Source organism: Schistocerca piceifrons, chromosome 2 (assembly GCF_021461385.2).
Source record: "Schistocerca piceifrons isolate TAMUIC-IGC-003096 chromosome 2, iqSchPice1.1, whole genome shotgun sequence".
In the NCBI taxonomy this organism is placed as follows: Eukaryota; Metazoa; Arthropoda; class Insecta; order Orthoptera; family Acrididae; genus Schistocerca; species Schistocerca piceifrons.
This window is the reverse complement of record NC_060139.1, coordinates 1,062,145,840-1,062,168,310: the sequence shown is the minus strand read 5'-3', so window position 1 is coordinate 1,062,168,310 and position 22,471 is coordinate 1,062,145,840.

The window sequence follows — 22,471 nt, the reverse complement described above, 5'->3', positions numbered from 1 at the left end:
CATAACTTAACCATAGCTAACACTTGGTTCAAGAATCATGAAAGAAGGTTGTATACATGGAAGAACCCTGAAGATACTAAAGGGTTTCAGATAGATTATACAATGGTAAGACAGAGATTTAGGAACCAGATTTTAAATTGTAAGAGATTTCCAGGGGCAGATGTGGACTCTGACCACAATCAATTGATTATGATATGTAGATTAAAACTGAAGAAACTGCAAAAAGGTGGGAATTTAAGGAGATAGGATCTGGATAAACTGAAAGAACCAGAGGTTGTACAGAGTTTCAGGGAGAGCATAAGGGAACAATTGACAGGAATAGGGGAAAGAAATACAGTAGAAGAAGAATAGGTAGCTTTGAGGAATGAAATAGTGAAGCCAGCAGAAGATCAAGAAGTTAAAAGACAAGGGCTAGTAGAAATCCTTGGGTAACAGAAGAAATTCTGAATTTAATTGATGAAAGGAGAAAATACAAAAATGCAGTAAGTGAAGCAGGCAAAAAGGAATACGAAAGTCTCAAAAATGAGATCGACAGGAAGTGCAAAATGGCTAAGCAGGGATGGCTAGAGGACAAATGTGAGGATGTAGAGGCTTATCTCACTAGGCGTAAGATAGATACTGCCTACAGGAAAATTAAAGAGGCCCTTGGAGAAAAGAGAACTACTTGCATGAGCTCAGATGGAAACCCAGTTCTAAGTAAAGAAGGGAAAGCAGAAAGGTGGAAGGAGTATATAGAGGGTGTATACAGGGGCATGTTCTTGAGGACAATATTATGAAAGTGGAAGAGGAGGTAGATGAAGATGAAATGGGAGATGTGATACTGCGTGAAGAGTTTGACAGAGCACTGAAAGATGTAAGTCGAAATAAGGCCCCGGGAATAGACAACATTCCATGAGAACTACTGATAGCCTTGGGAGAGCCAGTCCTTCTTCCATATGGTGAGCAAGATGTATGAGACAGGCCAAATTCCCTCAGACTTCAAGAAGAATATAATAATTCCAATCCCAAAGAAAGCAGGTGTTGACAGATGTGAAATTTACCGAACTATAAGTTTAATAAGTCACAGCTGCAAAATAATAATGCGAATTATTTACAGACGAACGGAAAAACTGGTAGAATCCGACCTCGGGGAAGATCAGTTTGGATTCCGTAGAAATGTTGGAACACGTGAGGCAATACTTCTTGGATTGACAAATTATTTCCGAACATTCTCCATAAGCTTTGCAGAAATTGGTCGGTCATTGCCTAGATTATTAAAACAAGAGATTACATTCCATTGGACATCAGAAAGTCAAGCAACATTCCAAAATGTGAACTGTAGCTGGACAAGAGCATCCAGTAGCTTATGCATCTCACCAACCGAATAAGGCTGGGTGCAATTGTTCTGCTACAAAAAAGGATATGTTACATTTGATACACGGTATTTTATATTTCCATTGCTACCTATATGGTCATAAATTTAAAATAGTTACAGATCATGCATCCTTGAAGTAGTTATTACCACTAAAAGACCCTTCAAATCTATTTGCAAGATGAGCACTAACATTGAGTGAATTTAAATATGATGCAGTTCGTGAGTCTGAAAAAGCGGATACATTTAGTAGAGAAATTGCAGTGTTGCTAGTATCGGATTGCATCTAGCAGATTTGAAAACGGCTCAAGCAGTGGGTATAGTAAGCCAAGTGTACAGTTAATAACCACAATTTCTTACGCTGTAAGTCAACTAAATGCGGACGACACATCGTCGTTCCTGCAGCACTACGAACTGAAATGTTATTACAAGCACATGTCCATATGCTACGAAGACATGAAGGTAGAAGAGTTACTAACAGACGGGTCTTAGAGATATTTTGGTTGAGAACACGATGTGATTAAGTGGAGGAGTATGCTAAAAACTGCATCCCACATTCTCAACGAACGGGTTTGTGTCACCAAATGATACGATTTGAAAGATTACCAAATTAGTATAGACTTGTTTCAAATTGGAGGAATTAATTTGTTTGCACCCTTTAATAGTACTTAAGTGGGTAACAAGTATGAAATGATGAAGATCGACCATTTTTTAAGATAAATTATAATGATAGCAATACTAGATGAGAATGTGAGTACTGTAGCTCAGACCAAGGTTAACTATTGGTTACTTAAGTTTAGTGTATCAAAAAATATAGTCGAAGACCAAGGAACTAATTTCGTGTGTTACTTGACGAAGCACTTCTGCCACCTATTGAAATGGAAGAAATTGAGTACCAGTCCATTCCACCCACAAGCAAATGGTTGTACGGAGTGAGTCCACCTTACCACATCCAAAATGTTGCTACATGAATAACGAACACTTAAGACTGCGATAAATGTTTAAGTTAAGGGGTGCGTCCGTAAAACACAGAAACCCACATATGACTTCACCCAGCACTGTCGAGTTGCACCTACCAACAGAAACATCGGCTGTACATGTTAATCGACTTACACCTATTGAGGGTATAATTAATGTGTCACCACAAATACCAGGACCGTTACCACAGAAAAAGAAACTGTCACGTAGAATGAGAGTAACCCAGAGCATACTTTATGAGCTTAGGTCTGGGAATAAGTGATAAAGTAGCAGAGTACTGGGTCTAATTTTGTGCTGGCCGGCCTAGATTAATATTGTTTATTTTTTCTGTTCACTTTGCTATAGTAGATCTCTATGATGTATGCTTTTTCTCCTGAGGAGATGAGGATTTCATGGTAATTCCTTTCTCACAAATGTTATCAAAGATGACTTCACTATATATTGTAATAAGTGTAATGTATGGACCATAGTTCCTGTCTATATCATCAGTTCGTATTGGTTTATCTGCGGGAATGTAGAAGTTACTGGCAACCACTGCTGTAAATTGGCAGCGGCTTAAGGAGAGAGCGTGGCGGCTTGCGAGGCAGGCAGTCAGTACCGAGCATTAGGCCGTGAGTAGTATTGTGGTTAGTTTGGCAGCACGGCTCTGTGGGACAACGGGGCGTGGCGTCTTCCTAATACGCAAACTGGTGCCTGGCTGGGGGCGCGGAGCAGACGGGGTTGCTGCCGAGGGCCGTCGCTGTTTGTCTGCACCCGCCTTAGCGGGTCCAGGGAAGAGGCGGAGTTGCTGCCTTGCTGCGCTACTCGAAGTGATATTTAACGGTGACCTACATTCACTGATCTATCACCTAAATATCTAGTGGGTTGGGCCTCTACGCTGTTAGGGCGTTAACGCCGTTTTGTCCAGTATTAATAGTTGCATCGATTAGGTGCCACGTCCGAGCTCGTTGCTTGGTTCTGACTGTGACTTCGCCGTCCTAAATGTAACGTTAAGAATATAGATATAAATCTAACTGTGATATATTTTTGTGCTAAAGGCACATATTTCTGTCGGTAAGATCTCCGTTGACACTTGGAAAAAGAATTTGGTTTGCTAGTTGTTACTGTGGGATTGTCCAGTTAACGTGTTAAACAGAGTTCAGTGCTGTCTGGCGGATCAATATTTCTAGTGTTTGTTTAAGCCATGCATAAAAGACGCTGATTTGAGAATATCACACTTAACAGATACAGGTGCAAAATTTGTATTCAGTGGTACGTTTAGGTTAATGTTACTCTGTTCCTTTTGTAAAATTGTTTGGAACTCCAACACTAGCTATAACTGTGCAGATAATTTAACCAATAGTGTCCTTGTTCATGACCAGTATTAGTAATTGTAGTTGGTCCATAAGAAGAGAATTTGTAAAAGGGGAAAGGATTTATTGTTTTAATAAACGGCAAGTGGTGGTAATCAGCATTCGCTGTTCACCTGTAACTTGTTTACTGCCGATTTCTTTAATGTATGATGAGGAGAAAGGTTTATAGAAGTAAGTTTTTGCCTAGTTGTAAAATGATTGCTTCCCTGCTTCTTAATTTGACCTTATTGGCAGTGAGATCTGAGCAATGTTGGTGTGAGTATTTTCCTTTATTATTAGATGTCATGCACGAATTTTCAGAACGAATGGCTCGCTTGACTGAGTCATCAATATCAGTCTTTGTTGCTATTACCTGATTATTTGGTGCTAGTCTGAAATTACTTTTATAAAACTGAACAACAATCGTTGCTAGAGGCAGGTGGTGGAAAGAAAAGGGGGAAACAATAATATTGATGTTTAACGGCTGCTAATTTTTTTAAAGGAAGGAAAGAATTTTTTTAGAGTGGACCTCTTGTAAGGTTGTCACCTTGCCGCCTTATTTAATGGCGATTTAACTGCTGTAAGTTCATCATGTTGGCTGTTAGTGTCTCAATGTTTAAGCTGATACCAGTGGTGTTAGTTTTATGTCTTTTACAATGAAGTAATTAAAACGTGCTTCCTCTATTGGTTCAGTGTTTACACTCCAGCATCCCCTTTGCCTTTCTTTCCTACCTACCAATATTTCGCACATTTGTGAAGCAGCGGTGATTAAAGCCCAAGCGCTGGAGAATGGAATCTTGTTCTCACCACATGTTATACCACTACTGAGAAGTAATGCATCACTCTTTTTTATGCTTCTACAATGAAGAGCCATCCCTATCCAGCCAAATGGAAAATTATCGATAAATGGGTGAAATTGCAAACAAGTGAACCGTTATTTATGCCACAAGAAATGTGTACACGTGTTCTTACGTCAGAAGGAGATCATTGAAACAAAAGGGTCAAAATAAATGCAAATATGTAAGGTAATTAACCGAACTGAAAAGAGTGAAATTTGGGACGAATTTTATGACAGTGAGCCGGCGTAATTCAGTCACGCAAAAGTGTCGTCCGCTGCCAGCCAGGAAGCGTAAACTTTTGATCACCGTTACTGTGTCAGGAAAATGGCAACAGAAAATGGTTAAAACAGTGCAGACCGAACCACCTATGTTTCCGTCTTAACATTACATAAGAGACACTGGGTAGAAGGCAACGATGTTTAGTAAGAGGTTGGCTAAGCACTGAAGACCCTGTAACAAATTATACAAGCAAATGTAGTGGAACTGAAGACCGCTGACAACTCGGGAGGAGCAGAATCAATTCGGTTATTACAAATGACATTGCAAAGTAGAATCTCTCCTCGGTGTGGTAAATACTCCACTTCTCACTAGCTTTCAGTACTCGGTCAGTGAGATCGATGGCATTCATGTCGGTTGCACTCGATTTTTCATTTTGCTGTGTTAACAACTTGTGTGTGAGGCTGTTCTAGAATTGGTCTTGCACTTGGTTCCCTACGAGACCATCAGCGATCAAGATCAATGGCTGATGGAGTCTAGCAGAGTCCAGTATTGACGTCCGCACAGTAGCCAGCGGTGATGGGTATCCGAGGATCTACCAACACCACTTCAGTCCAGGACAACAGCTGCCCTAAACTTGAATCACCGTGTCACAGATCTGAATGCATGCCATACTGGTGAATTGCCGGCCGAGATGGCCGAGCGGTTCTAGGCGCTACAGTCTGGAACCGCGCGACCGCTACGGTCGCAGGTTCAAATCCTGCCTCGGGCATGGATGTGTGTGATGTCTTTAGGTTAGTTAGGTTTAATTAGTTCTAAGTTCTAGGGGACTGATGACCTCATAAGTTAAGTCCCATAGTGCTCAGAGCCGTTTGAACCATACTGGTGAATTAGATTCAGCACTAAGCCCTACTACACGGCATCGGACGTCGTGGTCCATTTAAGGGTCAACGTTAGCAGTGATATAGGAGGGGTTCAGTACGGCATGTGAAACAGAACACACAAGTCGTGGTCACCGCTGCTTCCAAGCAGAGGTATTGACGGGGCGTGCCTACCTCGCCAGCGAGGCAGCAGAACCGCCGCATCAGGGTGCCACTCCGAGCTGATGTAGCGTCCTCGGTAGCCGCAAGTACGCTATTGGGTTCAGCGGATTCTTGGTTGATTGTCTGAACTGTGGGAGCGGGCAAAACAGCGAAGTGATCACTTCCATCGATTAGGGAAGGATGGGGAAGGTAGTCGTTCGTGCTTTTCAAAGGAACCATCCTGGCATTTGCCTGAACCGATTTAGAGAAATCACAGAAAAACTAAATCACGATGGCCGGACTCAGGTTTGAACAGTCGCCCTCCGCTCAGTCATCGGGTTCTTCTCCGGATTAGGTGGTTGCCAGCAGACGCAGAAGAAGCATTACCGACTTATATTTTCAGTAATAGATGGAATAATTTTGAATATTGTTTCGTTGCGTCTAATGACGCTGCACATTTTCTTGGTCAGCTGCCGGACGAATTAGTAGGGGTTTCTAGCCTGCCAGGGCGGTCCCTACTGCACGTTAAAAGTGTAACATTAACGTCTAAATTTAACTGCGCTGGTACACAGCGATTGACCTACTTAGCTCTGGCCTGACCGGTACTGGAGCGTGGAACAACTTGCTGGAATCCGTGTCAGATACTGTGAATGTGAAAATGAGCACTTAAATACGCATAAAAATCTTGATTGCCGGAAGACACCGACAGATAACCACAATCACAGAATTACACTGGTGCCTGAGAACTGGGAAAGGAAACTTCCCCTTGCGGACAGCAGTCCTAGCTAGAATGGACAACTTGCTCAGTTGTCAGTCCCATCACCAACAAACATGTTGTTGTGGTCTTCAGTCCTGAGACTTGTTTGATGCAGCTCTCCATGCTACTCTATCCTGTGCAAGCTTCTTCACCTCCCAGTACCTACCGCAGCCCACATCCTTCTGAATATGCTTAGTGTATTCATCTCTTGGCCTCCCTCTACGATTTTTACCCTCCACGCTGCCCTCCAATACTAAATTGGTGATCCCTCTATGCCTCAGAACATGTCCTACCAACCGATCCCTTCTTGTAGTCAAGTTGTGCGACAAGCTCCTCTTCTCCCCAATACTATTCAATACTTCCTCATTAGTTATGTGATCTACCCATGTAATCTTCAGCATTCTTCTGTAGCACCACATTTCGAAAGCTTCTATTCTCTTCTTGTCTAAACTATTTATCATCCACGTTTCACTTCCATACGTGGCTACACTCCATACAAATACTTTCAGAAACGACTTCCTGACATTTAAATCTATATTAGATGTTAACAAATTTTTCTTCTTCAGCAACGCTTTCCTTGCCATTGCCAGTCTACATTTTATATCCTCTCTACTTCGACCATCATCAGTTATTAAATAGCAAAACTCCTTTACTACTTTAAGTGTCTCATTTCCTAATCTAATTCCCTCAGCATCACCCGACTTACTTCGACTACATTCCATTATCCTCGTTTTGCTTTTGTTGATGTTCATCTTATACCCTCCTTTCAAGACACTGTCCATTCCGTTCAACTGCTCTTCCAAGTCTTTTGCTGTCTCTGACAGAATTACAATGACATCGGCGAACCTCAAAGTTTTTACTTCTTATCCATGGGTTTTAATACCTACTCCGAACTTGTCTTTGTTTCCTTTATTGCTTGCTCAATATACAGATTGAATAACAACGGGGAGAGGCTACAACCCTGTTTCACTCCCTTCCCAACCGCTGCTTCCCCTTCATGCCCCTCGACTCTTATAACTGCCATCTGGTTTCTGTACAAATTGTAAATAGCCTTTCGCTCCCTGTATTTTACCCCTGCCACCTTTATAATTTTAAAAAGAGTATTCCAGTCAACATTGTCAAAAGCTTTCTCTAAGTCTACAAATGCTAGAAATGTAGGTTTGCCTTTCCTTAATCTATTTTCTATGATAAGTCGTAGGGCCAGTATTGCCTCACGTGTTCCAATATTTCTGCGGAATCCATACTTATCTTCGCCGAGGTCGGCTTCTACCAGTTTTTCCATTCGTCCGTAAAGAAATCGCGTTAGTATTTTGCAGCTGTGACTTATTAAACTGATAGTTCGGTAATTTTCACATCTGTCAACACCTGCTCTCTTTGGGATTGGAATTATTATATTCTTCTTGAAGTCTGAGGGTATTTCGCCTGTCTCATACATCTTGCACACCAGATGGTAGAGTTTTGTCAGGACTGGCTCTCCCAAGGCCATAAGTAGTTCTAATGGAATGTTGTCTACTCCGGGGGCCTTGTTTCGACTCAGGTCTTTCAGTGCTCTGTCAAACTCTTCACGCGGTATCATATCTCCCATTTCATCTTCATCTACATCCACTTCCATTTCCATAATATTGTCCTCAAGTACACCACCCTTGTAAGACCCTCTGTATACTCCTTCCACCTTTCTGCTTTCCCTTCTTTGCCTACAACTGGGTTTCCATCAAAGCTCTTGATATTCATGAAAGTGGTTCTCCATTCTCCAAAGGTCTCTTTAATTTTCCTGTAGGCAGTATATATCTTACGCATAGTGAGATAAGCCTCTAAATCCTTACATTTGTCCTCTAGCCATCCCTGCTTAGCTATTTTGCACTTCCTGTCGATATCATTTTTGAGACATTTGTATTCCTTTTTGCCTGTTTCATTTACTACATTTTTATATTTTCTCCTTTCATTAATTAAATTCAATATTTCTTCTGTTACCCAAGGACTTCTACTAGCCCTCGTCTTTTTACCTGTTTGATCCTCTGCTGCCTTCACTATTTCATCCCTCAAAGCTACCCATTCTTCTTCTACTGTATTTCTTTCCCCCATTCCTGTCAACTGTTCCCTTATGCTCTCGCTGAAACTCTGTAAACCTCTGGTTTATTCAGTTTATCCAGGTCCCATCTCCTTAAATTCCCATCTTTTCGCAGTTTCTTCAGTTTTAATCTACAGTTCATAACCAATAGATTGTGGTCAGAGTCCACATCTGCCCCTGGAAATCTCTTACAATTTAAAACCTGGTTCCAAAATCTCTGTCTCACCATTATATAATCTATCTAATACCTTTTAGTATGTCCAGGGTGCTTCCATGTATACAACCTTCTTTTATGATTCTTAAACCAAGTGTTAGCTATGATTAAGTTATGCTCTGCGCAAAATTCTACCAGGCGCTACCTCTTTCATTTCTTAGCCCCAACCCATATTCACCTACTATGTTTCCTTCTCTCCCTTTTCCTACTGTTGAATTCCAGTCACCCATGACTATTAAATTTTCGTCTCCCTTCACTTCCTGAATAATTTCTTTTATCTCATCATACATTTCATCAATTTCTTCGTCGTCTGCAGAGCTAGTTGGCATATAAACTTGTACTACTGTAGTAGGCGTGGGATTCGTGTCTATCTTGGCCACAATAATGCGTTCACTATGTAGTTTGTAGTAGCTTACCCGTGCTCTTCTTTTTTATTCATTATTATACCTACTCCTGCATTACCCCTATTTGATTTTGTATTTATAACCCTGTATTCGCCTGACCAAAAGTCTTGTTCCTCCTGCCACCGGACTTCACTAATTCCTACTATATATAACTTTAAGGTATCCATTTCCCTTTTCAAATTTTCTAACCTATCTGCTCGATTAAGGAATCTGACATTCCACTCTCCGATCCGTAGAACGCCAGTTTTCTTTCTCCTGATAACGATGTCCTCCTGAGTAGTCCCCGCCCGGAGATCCGAATGGGGGACTATTTTACCTCCGGAATATTTTACCCAAGAGGAGGCCATCATCATTTAATCATACAGTAAAGCAGCATGCCCTCGGGAAAAATTACGGCCGTAGTTTCCCCTTGCTTTCAGCCGTTCGCAGTACCACAACAGCAAGGCCAATTTGGTTAGTGTTACAAGGCCAGATCAGACAATCATCCAGACTGTTGCCCCTGCAAGTACTGAAAAGCCTGCTGCCCCTCTTCAGGAACCACACGTTTGTCTTGCCTCTCAACAGATACCCTTCCGTTGTGGTTGCACCTACGGTACGGCTATCTGTATCGTTGAGGCACGCAAGACTCCCCACCAACGGCAAGGTCCATGGTTCATGGACATAGTGAAGAATAAAATTTTCCTTTTTAGAACCAACAATAGCGTCCTCTCTTTCAGTCACCCTGTGTGACTGTTGATGATGTCGGTGTCCTGGACCGTTGGAGGACATCCAGCTCTTACTGGCACTGGGCTGGAGCACTTCTGTAGGCCAGTTTCAAGGCTGTAGGGGACGCTCTCTGACGGGCTAGAAACCTCATCTAATTCTTCAGGATGCAGATCGGGAACGATTGCGGCGCCATTAAATGCAATAAAACAATATTCAAAATTATTCCATTTATTATCGAAAATGCAATTCGTTGCTGCTTCTCCTGCGTCGACTGGTGACTACATAGTCTGGACAAGAACCATCTGAATCCGTTAGCGAACTCAAGGCTACCTAGGACGGTACATCAACTGGGAGTGGAAGTCAATGTCACGCTGATTCAGTGGTTCTGCCGCCCGATGCCGCGGTAGCTACGCCTTGTCGGTAGCTCTGCCTGGGGATACCTGTAACCATGATGTACGTGTGTAGGTTCACGCGCCATTTCCAGGAATAGTCAGTTTTATTTAATCCTTCTAATATCACCACCCACATTGTGCCTTCAGGTGGACCGCTATGTCAGATGCCGTGTAGTCACGCAGAATGTCGAACCTGGCACGCCGGTACGCTAGTTCTTCAGACCGCCAGTTTCTGACTGGACCGGAGTCATGGCAATAGACTCTCAGACAATCCATCTGCTGCAGTCACTACAGACGCCTACTACAGCGGCAACACCGCAGACACACCAGCAACGCGGGCTGCCGACATCACTACCTAGTCTGGCCGACGTAAGAGTGTTTACAAGTAGCACAGTTGACAACGTACACGTAGGTACGGCCAACGTCCATCTGTGGGTATCAAATGGCAGCAGAGGAAGGGGATGCGACGATCAACGAACTATTTCCTGGCGATCATGTGTGTGCCAATAGTCGCGGAAATACCCTTTCACTCAGGGCTAGGTAAGCAAGCGCCCGGCTGTTCAACAGGCAGTTCTAGACTCGCCGAGTGCGGAGAAGATTGGCTGGTCCAGCGGTGTGCCACCTCGACCATCCTCTCTTCTGCAACGATTGTGATACGTCGCTTCCGTCGTGTTAGGCTACCTACCAGCTGCTAACAGCCGACTTCGACGTGAAACAGTTGTACACGCATAGAATCAAAGGGAACTCTGATTACAGGAATTAGTTGTAATTTGCTTGACCGGCAGAAGGGATCCTTATTGTTTTGTTGGTTCTGAAGAGTGTTTCACTGTTGGTGGTTTTTTGTAGTTCCTTGACAAAAAAAAAGGTGGCAAAACGAGTTGGTTCTTGCCCTGTAGATTTGGCACCATCATTCGTAGCTTCTGACGCCGGTACTGGATTCTAGAGTCCATCAGTCGTGGCTTCGGATTGCTGATCGTCTCTTATGGTAGCAAGATAAAAACCAACGATCTCACACACAAGATGTTACCATACCACAACAAGAGAGTCGAATGTAATTCACATGAACGCTATCGACCCTACTGATTGACTTCCAGAAGCGAGTGGGTGTCATATATTTATGTTTCCGGGAAGATGTTCTGCTTTAGACGTCATTCGTAATGACCGAATTGATTCTACTCTTCCCAGGTCGTGAACTGCCTTCAGTTCCGCTACATTTGCTTAACGAATCTGTCACAGAGTCTTTTCTGTTTAGTCAAACTCCTGTTAGATGTTGTTGCATCTTACCTACTGTCTCTTATACAATGTTACGATACGACGAAGTCAGTCAAATTTTGTTGCACAGCAGTGTTAAGAAAATCCTAATGTTTTAAAGCTACTACGTCAGTGGTTTCTGTACAGCGTGAAGCGAACAGAGTACAGTTTTAAATGCACCATATAGGAATCAGAAGTTTGTCACAAGGATACCAATGGTCAAAATACCCGTATCCGAAATATAATGAGTTTACAGGTAGAAAGTATAAATTCGAATTATTGAGGTGCAGAAGAGAGTCCGACGACAACTATCCTCCTTCCGCCTAGTATCTACGTGGCGGCTTGAAAGAGAAACAACGCCCTCTCCACAAATTTCATGAAATGCGTTCAGATTTAAATTTAATTACGCGTCCAGCGTTACGCAGGCCAGAAACCTTCAGAAAAGTACGTGGATACCAGTTTTGAACGAAAGGACCTGGCTAGCACTCTCTTCTTTGTTATTGTATGCGGATGTTTTACCAACACTCCTACGACATAGGTCCTATTTTCTTTACTTCTGAAAAACGACGGCAAGCTATGTTGCTATTTGGAAAGGGAAGTCATAGTTGGCCCCACGTAAACGTAGTGTCATTCTCCGTTTCGAAATTGATTACATCCATTTTCATTGTAAACCCAAATCCAAAACTCATAACTTCAGAAATTATGTTATCTGGTGTGGGTTCCTGTAGTCATGTCCTAGTTCATGAACCACGGGCAACGTATGAGTGGCCAAGTAAGTGGACCCGACAGTCGGGATACCAGTTACTTTGGAATAAGGCTGGGCATCTCGGACATATTCTGAGTCGTGGTCACCTTTGTGCTCATACGGCAAAGACTACCAAATCCACCGGTTAGTCCCTCAGCCGTTAGGGGTAAAACCCAATGGGACTCGGGGCAAGTAAGGCTAGCAACCTGCTTCCCTGGTACTTTAAATATGATGCTGGCAACAATCAGAGCAAAATGCCTCGGACCTTTGGAGGTGACGGAGTCCCACCTCCAACTGACAAACCAGGGACTCCTAAGATACGACTTGGCAAACAAATGGTAATGAGATGGGGAGCTATTAATATCAATGGGGGCTACTCTGGGAAGAAGGTAGAGCTGGCAGAGGCTGCAAGTAAGATGGGGCTGGACGTTTTAGCTGTCAGTGACATTCGGGTAAGGGGTGAGAAAGAAGAGGTAGTGGGAGAATACAAGGTCTACCTGTCAGGAGTCAAAGCAGGAATAGCACAATGGGGTGTAGGGCTTTACATCAGGAAAGAAATGGAACCCAGCGTAGTTGCAATAAGGTATGTAAACGAACGACTGATGTGGATAGATCTGACAGTGTCTAGCAAGAAAATTAGGATTGTGTCAGTATATTCGCATTGTGAAGGGACAGATCAAGATAAGATGGATAGTTTTTATGAGGCACTCAGTGATGTAGTTGTTAGAGTAAAGGACAAGGACAGTGTTCTGCTCATGGGTGATTTTAACGCCAGGATTGGAAATCGAACAGAAGGGTAAGAAAAGGTTATGGGTAAATTTGGAGAGGACATGGAGGCCAACAGGAACGGGAAACAACTCTTGGATTTCTGTGCCAGTATGGGCTTAGTAATCACAAACTCCTTTTTTAAACATAAGAACATTCACCGGTATACTTGGGAAGGCAGGGGAACCAGATCTGTCATTGACTATATAATAACAGATCAGGAATTCAGGAAGGCTGTGAGGGACACACGTGTATTCAGGGAATTCTTTGATGACACGGATCATTATTTAATCTGCAGTGAAATTGGGATTGTGAGGCCGAAAGTGCTGGAGGTCAGGTCCATATGTAGGAGGATAAGAGTGGAGAAACTTCAGGATAAGGAAATCAGGCACAAGTACATAACAGCGATCTCCGAAAGGTACCAGTTAGTTGAGTGTAGTCAACTACAGTCATTGGAAAAGGAATGGACAAGGTACAGGGACACAGTACTAGAAGTGGCTAAAGAATGTCTTGGAACAGTAGTGTGTAAAAGTAGGATGAAGCAAACAGCTTGGTGGAATGATACAGTCAAGGCAGCCTGTAAAAGGAAAAAGAAGGCGTATCAAAAACGGTTACATACCAGAACCCAGGTAGACAGAGAAAGTTATGTTGAAGAAAGAAGCAAAGCCAAACAGATAATTGCAGCATCCAAGAAGAAATCGTGGGAAGACTTTGGAAACAGGTTGGAGACTATGGGTCAAGCTGCTGGAAAACCATTCTGGAGTGTAATTAGCAGTCTTCGAAAGGGAGGTAAGAAGGAAATGACAAGTATTTTGGACAGGTCAGGAAAACTGCTGGTGAATCCTGTGGATGCCTTGGGCAGATGGAGGGAATATTTTGAAGAGTTGCTCAATGTAGGTGAAAATGCGATCAGTAATGTTTCAGATTTCGAGATAGAATGGGATAGGAATGATGATGGAAATAGGATCACATTTGAGGAAGTGGAAAAAATGGTCAATAGATTGCAGTGCAATAAAGCGATTGGGGTGGATGAAATTAAGTCGGAACTCATCAAATACAGTGGAATGTCAGGTCTTAAATGGCTACACAGGATAATTGAAATGGCCTGGGAGTCGAGACAGGTTCCATCAGACTGGACAAAAGCAGTAATCACACCAATCTTCAAACATGGAAACAGAAAAGATTGTAACAACTACAGAGGTATCTCTTTAATCAGCGTTGTGGGTAAAATCTTCTCAGGTATTGTTGAAAGGAAAGTGCGAGTATTAGTTGAGGACCAATTGGATGAAAATCAGTGTGGGTTTAGGCCTGTTAGAGGCTGTCAGGACCAGATCTTTAGCTTACGGCAAATAATGGAGAAGTGTTATGAGTGGAACAGGGAATTGTACCTATGCTTTATAGATCTAGAAAAGGCATATGACCGGGTTTCTAGGAGAAAGTTATTGTCTGTTCTACAAGATTATGGAATAGGAGGCAAACTTTTGCAAGCAATTAAAGGTCTTTACATGGATAGTCGGGCAGCAGTTAGAGTTGACGGTAAATTGAGTTCATGGTTCAGAGTAGTTTCAGGGGTAAGACAAGGCTGCAACCTGTCTCCACTGTTGTTCATATTATTTATGGATCATATGTTGAAAACAATAGACTGGCTGGGTGAGATTAAGATATGTGAACACAAAATAAGCAGTCTTGCATATGCGGATGACTTAGTTGTGATGGCAGATTCGATTGAAAGTTTGCAAAGTAATATTTCAGAGCTAGATCAGAAATGTAAGGACTATGGTATGAAGATTAGCATCTCCAAAACGAAAGTAATGTCAGTGGGAAAGAGATATAAACGGATTGAGTGCCAAATAGGAGGAACAAAGTTAGAACAAGTGGACAGTTTCAAGTACTTAGGATGCATATTCTCACAGGATGGCATCATAGTGAAAGAACTGGAAGCGAGGTGTAGCAAAGCTAATGCAGTGAGCGCTCAGCTACGATCTACTCTCTTCTGCAAGAAGGAAGTCAGTACCAAGACTAAGTTATCTGTGCACCGTTCAATCTTTCGACCAACTTTGTTGTATGGGAGCGAAAGCTGGGTGGATTCAGGTTACCTTATCAACAAGGTTGAGGTTACGGATATGAAAGTAGCTAGGATGATTGCAGGTAGTAGTAGATGGGAACAATGGCAGGAGGGTGTCCACAATGAGGAAATCAAAGAAAAACTGGGAATGAACTCTACAGATGTAGCAGTCAGGGCGAACAGGCTTAGATGGTGGGGTCATGTTACACGCATGGGAGAAGCAAGGTTACCCAAGAGACTCATGGATTCAGCAGTAGAGGGTAAGAGGAGTCGGGGCAGACCGAGGAGAAGGTACCTCGATTCGGTTAAGAATGATTTTGAAGTAATAGGTTTAACATCAGAAGAGGCACCAATGTTAGCACTGAATAGGGGATCATGGAGGAACTGTATAAGGGGGGGCTATGCTCCAGACTGAACGCTGAAAGGCATAATCAGTCTTAAATGATGATGATATGATGATGATGATGATGATGATTGAAAGCTGGAAGCAATTTCTTTCAAAATAGCAGGCTGCGTTTTGACCGGTTAATAGATACATACTGCAGTCTCGAAAAGAAAAATACAAAAACAAAATACAATTCCCATATCTACTTATCAACTGAAATTTCGTGATGTACATGTTCCTTCTACAACCGTAGGAAATTCTATACCATTGTTATACTTCTAAATAAAAGAACAAGATTCAGGCTTATAATATCGCCGATGTCGCACAATTATAATGCCGCTGATTTACTTCTCCATTTTTCAAGTTTCCATCGCTCACGATCAGATGTCACTCGCGTCTTTTTGTTGGATCGTCTCTCTCTCAACAGCGTCCAACACCAAATTTTCGTTGCATGAAAACAAAATGTAAGGGAAAAACCAATAATTAGCTTTTAGTCTCTTAATTCCTACCTATTTTATAAAATACAATATTTACCTTAAATTTTAATTTCTTATGTGTGCTAAGAAAGTATCTGCATCTCTGAAGCAAAAGTACACTCACATTAACTGTGGACTCACAAATACCCCACGAATAATAAGCTTACACACAAAAGTGTTACGTTAGAGTGTTCCCGTCACGGTAACACGTAAGTATTTGCATGATTCCATGGAGAGGCTGTTTTCATCACAGATGGAGTACAGTTGTCCCGCTACGCGTCATTTCCGTATGAATTATATGAATGAGGGGGGTTTGATTCTTTACTGAGAGGGACCGACATTGTTTTTCCGCGTGCAGAAGGCAATGGGAACGAGTCAACCAAGTTGAACATTAGAAAAACTTTGAAGCCGACTGAGAAGTCGTTCACGAAATGTCAGTAGAAGGAAGGAACGTCAGGGTTTCCCATCCTGTCGAGGGCGAAGTCCATGTGGAAAGAGGTGTGCTGTGTCTTCTTCACTTGAATCATCCCGGAGTTTCACTCAAATGATTTTCTGAAGTCACGGAGACGCTAGATCCGGATGACAGACGGAGATCTTGACCTCTGTCCTCCACAGTGCGAACATAGTTTGCGGAAAAGGGGATGCCTCACTAGTGTCGGAACCTGCGCTCTGCAGTATACAGGGAACAAAATTTTTCTAGTGTGCGATTAGAAACTAAGTTCAAAATACTTCCTGCAGTTACCTGAGGATTAGATTACTCTGTTATCATGTAACTAGCTTTCTGCCCGTAAGTTAGCCCACGTACACATAACCACATATATTCACGCATTTCACATATATATAATGTAATTCACACGTATCTTTAGACATACTTCATCTTTATCTGCAACAGAATTTCTTGCCGTTGCTTCTGAATCTTGCGCAAATTTATAATTTTGGCCGGACGAGAAGCCGTGGACAATGGTTAATCATTTTTGTATGAAAATCGAAAAAAGACCTTCTACATTTATAAAAGGCTAAGCATTTTATCTCTTTTCTAAACATTCCTTCTTTATTTAATTGGTTTAATGCAAGAAGAAGAGTTTAATGAAAAGTCGCGGAGACTTGAATGCAGTATTTATTTCAACTTGCGTAGAACACCCCGAAAACAAATCAGGTCGTAGTGTTCTTCCTTTGAAGGATCACTATTACACCATGCAACAGAGAAACATCTTTGATCTAATTCCAGTTCCTCATCTTTCCATGTTCCTTGTAAGCGATGCTCTCATTAACTTTCAGATTGAACAGCGTATCTTTTAGTGATACGTTCCCATATAACCTAATTCGATGGTGTCACTAATTATCTATTTGTTCGCAACAGTGTCACTAGTATTTCTTTTTGTTGAATTTTGTCGACCCACCTTTTCGTTTGAGGCAGACTGACAACAGCAACTGATACGAAAATTAATGGCAACATTTTCAGCCTCGAATATCTTTACTCAAATACGATCGGTTTCGGTGATCCACTGCACCATCAACACTCCTGTCTATTGGCAAATATTGGTCCTCTCGCGAACTTTCCATATTGTCATGGCAAGGAATAAACATCGAACTCGGCATCTACAAACCTGCTCATTCGTGGAGTTCCCACTACATTCATCAATCTACGCACCAGCCAACAGTTGGTAGGGATATTTTTACGTGTCAGGGCTTTTCATCCCCATCCAGGCACCTAGGGATGGTGTCCTACTCGATAGTGTTTCTATAGGGTGTTCGGAAGTTCTCGTTACAAACTTACAGGACTTGCCGAGGAGAGTGAGTACATAATATTTTGAAGAAGAACCCATGTCCGGAAATGTACGGTTTCACTTCTACGACAGTTCCATTTCATAAGTTTAAGTCATCCACTTTTGACTAAATAACTGTAGTAGGCGTGACACAGTACAGTTATAGGTAACATTTCGAAAGGAAACATAAAAAAACATACATTTGTAAATTATGCACATTTGTTTGTGTTAAAGCTCAAACATTACGTGTTTACATTATTCTAAACCAAAGAGAGCCCAGCATACTATACGCATAGAATAGTACTGATTCATTAGAACACCGTCTCGATGTGGCGCTCACCACGTTGTTACAGACACTGTACCTACAGAAGGATGTTCTAGTAGACACATTGTATCCCACCTGGTCTCTCTTCAGTTTTTTGTGCAGAGGCGAGAACTCGTGCCAGCAGATCTTCCTCTGTCTCTGCAGGAGTCTCGCAGCGACGCAAACGCCAGGAGACATCACCTGACCGTTTGACGTAGTACACGTGTCTGCCGTATTCCATACCGGGACAGACAACTCTGAGACATTTCTGTGTCCCTCAGCAGACGTGGGCGCGTTACACATCTGAACCGAAATCGTCATAGAACGGAAACGGTACGTTTCTGGACATCGGTTCCTATTCGAAATACTATGTACTGCCTACCCTCTACATGTCCTAGACACTTTTGACGCGGAATTCAGAACATCCTGTATAATTCAGTCGATCATAAGATCAGCACCGGCCACTGTCGCCGAGCGGTTATAGGCGCTTCAGTCCGGAACCACGCTGCTGCTACGGTCGCAGGTTCGAATGCTGCCTCGGGTATGGGTTCTAAGTCTACGGGACTGAATACCTTAGATGTTAAGTCCCACAGTGCTTAGAGCCATTTTAATCATTTTTTTTTTAAGATGAGCACGAGATCACACTTGTATGTTTTTCGTCTCTATATCGCCATGCACACGCTAATCACTTGTTGCCACTTCAGAAAATCGTGATATGTTTATCTCGTTCACCAAAGATAAACAATAATAACTGAAATTTGCAACGCCGCGTGGTAGCCGCGCCGTCTAGGGCGACTTGTCGCGGTTCGCAGCTCCCCCCCCCTCCCCCCCCCCCCCCCGTCCCGTCGGAGGTTCGAGTCCTGCCTCGCAGGCAAGGGTGTGTGCGTGTTGTCCTTAGCGTAGGTTAGTTTAAGTTAGATAAGTAGTGTGTGAGTCTAGGGACCTATGGCCTCTGCAGTTTGGTCCCATAGAACCTTACAAAATAATAATAATAGTAATAATAAAATTTGCAATTACCTTCTGAGTATGAAGTGATAGTTATTCGAATTGTTATCAGCTCAGATAACATCTGGAGCATGGTTCGAGAAGAATATTAACATCTAAACAGTATATCTTAATGAAAAGAATACGCCTCTTGTCCCCAGGCTTCGTATGTGAATCGCACTGTCCCATAGGTTTCAACTCACGCCACCGTTCTCACAGTCAGAGACCATTTGTCGCGTCAGGCGACGGGTATTTCGTAAGATCCTACCTTGTTGCTAGATTACAGCGACTTGTGTGAACAAAATATAATAACGTGTAGGTGAGGCGTATAAACCACAAAAACACGTATGTGTTTTATGTTGTTACTTTACAGACGTATATCGTTTTAAGTCGGGAGGATCACAATTCGCAGTCGCAGCACATTCGCTTCAGTAAAGTCGTCAGCGCCCTCGAAACAATCAACAGTACTGCAGTAGGGTCGCAGGAGCTGGCTCGACTTTCACCTTCAAGAATTTGAGGTACTTCGGTATTTAAGTGAAAAGAACGCGGAATCGGAAACAGCAACTCTTCTGCAAAAAGTCAAATAAAGGCGAAAGCCTGCAGTAGTGAGACCCTTCCGGTCGGGAATACAAAGCAATCACAGAGATCTAAGGCGGGAGCAGCTTTGCAATTCATGGAGGAGCGCTCCGACGCAGCTACTTGCTGCCTGAGGAGGAGAGAGGAGACAGCGCCGCTATAAGAAGAGGCGACGCGGCACCAGCCGCTGTCTTCCACACAGACACGCCGCGCAGCGCCGCCCTGTGTTTGCGAAACGAGCGTCAAAGACGAGCCGGCAACTTCCCGAAACAGCCCCGAGAACGTTTTTCCAGAACCGGCATCTGCTTTGAGCAGGTATGTTCTAATTAGTAATTTATAAGCTGGGTCGAGACTGCGTCGCTAACTTCATTACTGTTTAATTACCTTAAAAGTTTAATGTTGCTTCTGACAAATACTTGGTGCCGCCAGGGGTAAATTGGTTTTGCGAATTTCTCCGCGCAGCGGCGGCGTTGGTGGGATGCCGAACATGTCGCAGGCTCTAGTAAAGAGAAAGGACTTCGCCTGTCGAGAAGAAGCGTTGCTATCCTACGAGAATAAGGTGTAAAGCACTATGCCGACAGCCAACGGCATGCGGATAGGTGTTGGGAGGAAACTTTGTCAATCCAAATTTCTGATTGAATTTCCTCATGATGAAATATAAGAAGGAGCAATCTGCTTTCTCGATATAGACTTTCTAAAGCCAAGCCAATATATATAAATGATCTAGTAGAAAGTGCTGGATGCTCTCTGAGGCTGCTCACTGATGATGCGGTTGTCTACGACAAAGTAGCAACGCCAGAAGGTAGTGACGACTTGCGTAGTGACCTCCAGAGGATTGGTGGATGCTGCAGATTCTATCAGTTGACCACGAACTTTACGTTAATGTAACATATTGCGCATACATAGAAAAAGAAATCCACTACTGTATAGCTATACTATTAATGACAAACCGCTGCAAACAGTATTTGCCATAAAACATCTAGGACCTTCCGTGGTATAACCATACAGTGGGAAAAGCAGATGCCAAATTCAGATTCATAAGTGGCCTTTAAGGCGCTTGTTCGATCGATTCTTGAATATTGTTCATCTATCTGGGATTCCTACATCTATATTTATACTCCACAAGGCACCCAACGGTGGCTGGCGGAGGGCACTTAACGTGCGACTGTCATTACCTCCCTCTCCTGTTCCAGTCGCGTATGGTTCGCGGGAAGAACGACTGCCGGAAAGCCTCCGTGCGCCCTCGAATCTCTCTAATTTTACATTCGTGATCTCCTCGGGAGGTATAAGTAGGGGGAAGCAATATATTCGATACCTCATCCAGAAACGCACCCTCTCGAAACCTGGACAGCAAGCTACACCGCGATGCAGAGCGCCTCTCTTGCAGAGTCTGCCACTTGCGTTTGCAAACATCTCCGTAACGATATCACGCTTTCCAAATCGCGCTGTGACGAAACGCGCCCTTCTTCTTTGGATCCTCTCTATCTCCTCTGTCAACCCGACCTGGTACGGATCCCACACTGATGAGCAATACTCAAGTATAGGTCGAACGAGTGTTTTGCAAGCCACCTCCTTTGTTGATGGACACAGTTTTCTAAGGACTCTCCCAATGAATCTCAACCTGGCACCCGCCTTACCAACAATTAATTTTATACGATAATTCCACTTCAAATAGTTCCGTACGCACACTCCCACATATTTTGCGGAAGTAACTGCTACCAGTGTTTGTTCCGCTATCATATAATCATACAACAAAGGATCCTTCTTTCTATGTATTCGCAATACATTACATTTGTCTATGTTAAGGGTCAGTTGCCACTCCCCGCACCAAGTGCCTATCGGCTGCAGATCTTCCTGCATTTCGCTGCAATTTTCTAATGCTGCAACTTCTCTGTATACTAAAGCATCATCCGCGAAAAGCCGCTTCAAACTTCCGACACTACTAGATAGGACTGATAGAAGAGATAGAGAAGATCCAATGAAGAGCGGCGCGTTTCGTCAACGGATCGTTTAGACGGCTCGAGAGCGTTACGGAGATGCTAAAGAAACTCCATTGGCAAACGTTACAAGTGGAGGGGTTGTGCGTCACAACGTGGTTTACCATTGAAATTTCGAGAGAGCACTTTCCGGAAAGTGTCGCATAACACATTACTTCCCTCTACATACATCTCCTGCAATGGCTATGAGGAGAAAATGCGAGAAATTAGAGCCAATGCAGAGGATTATGGACAATAATTCTTCACACGCGCAATTTGCGAGTGGTACAAAATATACCCTCGCAACACACCATTAAGTTGCTTGCGGAGTATGATGAAGATATAGGTGCAGACAGATCGCGTGAATATTTATTTATTTTCAACAACAGGTTTCGACAGACATTGCTGTCACCTTCAGTTCTTAAAAATTTTGATTATAAAACGTGTTCATTGTGAGGTGGAACTTGGCACGAGGTTCCAACCCATGCTTTGTAACAAAAATTTTTATGAAGATCACACGCAAGTCTGCCGAAATCGGTTCTTAAAAATAAAGAAGTATTTATGCGAGCTATAATTTATAAAGTTTTCACTACCGATTTAGGAGCCAATCCCTACCGGATGAGAGCTACAGCGGGTGCGTCAACTTCCATTTCCACTTCACAGAGGTGTTCTCGTTTTCTGCGCATTCCTTCAACATAGTTACCTAAAATATGCCATTCTTACACGTCCGCTGCGTTACCTACGAAGGCTATTTTTCTTTCAACCTCCGTTCGGTTGTGAAATTAATAAAAGTCAAAATTCGGTGCAGCGTTTTTCAACTTGTATGTTTTTCGTCTCCATATAGCCATGCACACACTAATCACTTGTTGCCACTTCAGAAACTCGTGATATGTTTATCTCG